This window comes from Canis lupus, chromosome 10 (assembly GCF_048164855.1).
Source record: "Canis lupus baileyi chromosome 10, mCanLup2.hap1, whole genome shotgun sequence".
NCBI lineage: Eukaryota > Metazoa > Chordata > Mammalia > Carnivora > Canidae > Canis > Canis lupus.
The window spans coordinates 60,700,449-60,702,002 of NC_132847.1; the positions used below are offsets into that span (position 1 = coordinate 60,700,449).

General features: G+C 31.7%; 1 non-coding gene across 1 annotated transcript; it reads right to left on the reverse strand.

Annotated features, from left to right (window-relative positions):
- Positions 1 to 642: 642 nt before the first annotated feature.
- Positions 643 to 783, reverse strand: LOC140642052 (small nucleolar RNA SNORA57). Its single transcript, XR_012038631.1, has one exon. It is a non-coding gene; the product is annotated as a small nucleolar RNA SNORA57 (small nucleolar RNA).
- Between the last annotated feature and the right edge of the window lie 771 nt (positions 784 to 1,554).

The window sequence follows — 1,554 nt, forward strand, 5'->3', positions numbered from 1 at the left end:
TAAATTTAATCAGGAGAAAAAAGACCTATATGCAGAGAACTACAAGATATTTAGTAAAGAGATTTAAGATATAAATAAAAGATATCCTGTGCTCATTGATTAGAAGAATTAATATTGTTAAGACATCCTTACTATCAAAAGCAATTTACAGATTGACTGCAACCCCTATCAAAATTCCAAAAGCACTTTTCACAGAAATAGTATTAGCAATCCTAAAATTTGTATAGAACCACAAAGACTCTGAATAGCCAAAGCAATCTTGACAAAAAGAACAAAGCTGGAGGTTTGTTTTAGTTTCAAATTAAACTACAAGCTATAGTAATTAAAACAGTATGGTATTGGTATAAAAGCAGTTATATAGGTCAATGGAACAGAACACAGAGCCCAGAAAAAAAAACCATGGCATATATGGTCAAATTTATGACAAAGGAGTCAAGAATATATGTTGGGAAAAGGACAGCCTCTTCAATAAATGGTGTTGGAAAAACTGGACAACTACTTGCAAAAGAATAAAACTGGACCACCTCCTGGATCATACACAAAAATTAACTCAAAATGGATTATAGAGTTGAACATAGGACCTAAAACCATAAAATCTTTATAAGAAAACATAGTTACAAACAACTTTTTTTTTTTTTTTTTCCGTGTCCCAGGGCTTGAGGATAGAACCAGCGGGCTGGAAGCCGTGGGCTCTAAAGACATGACACCGAGGGGGCCAGAGCCCTTTCTGCCTCCCCATACATTACAGGAATTGCACACCCAACCCCCGCCAAGAAAAGGAGGGTTAGTTGTAAGCAACTTGATATGAGTCTTGGTGATGATTTTTTTGAATCTGACATTAAAATTAAAAGCAACAAAAGCACAAATAAACAAGTGGGACTACAGCACACTAAAGAGCTTTTGCACATCAAAGAAACTATCAACAAAATTTAAAAACCACTTATTACATGGAAGAAAATATTTCAAATCATATATATGATAAGGGTTTAAATTCCAAAATATACAAAGAACTCATACAACTCAACAGCAAAAAAAAAAAAAAAAAAAAAAGCAATCAAGAAATGTCAGAAGATACAAATAGACATTTTTTCAAAGAAAACATACACATAGCCAATAGGTACATGAAATGAAATGTAATTAGCTATTAGGGAAATGCAAATAAAAACCACAACATATCACTTCACACCTGTTAGAAAGAATATTATAAAAAAGATAAGAAATAACAAGTGTTGGCAAGGATGTAAAAAGAAGGGAACTACTGTGAACTGTTGGTAGAAATTTAATTTGGTACAACTGCTATGGAAAATAGTATGGAGGTTTCTAAAAAAATTAAATTTAGAAATATCATATGACCCAGCAATTCCACTCCTGGGTATTTATTTGAAGAAAACAAAAATATTAACTATGAAAGATATATGTATCCCCATATTCATAGCAGCACTATTTATAATAGGATACAGAAACAACCTAAGTGTCCATTGATGGATAAATAAATTTAAAAAATTATGGTATATGTACAGTGGGATATTACTCATCCATAAAAAATAAAGAAAT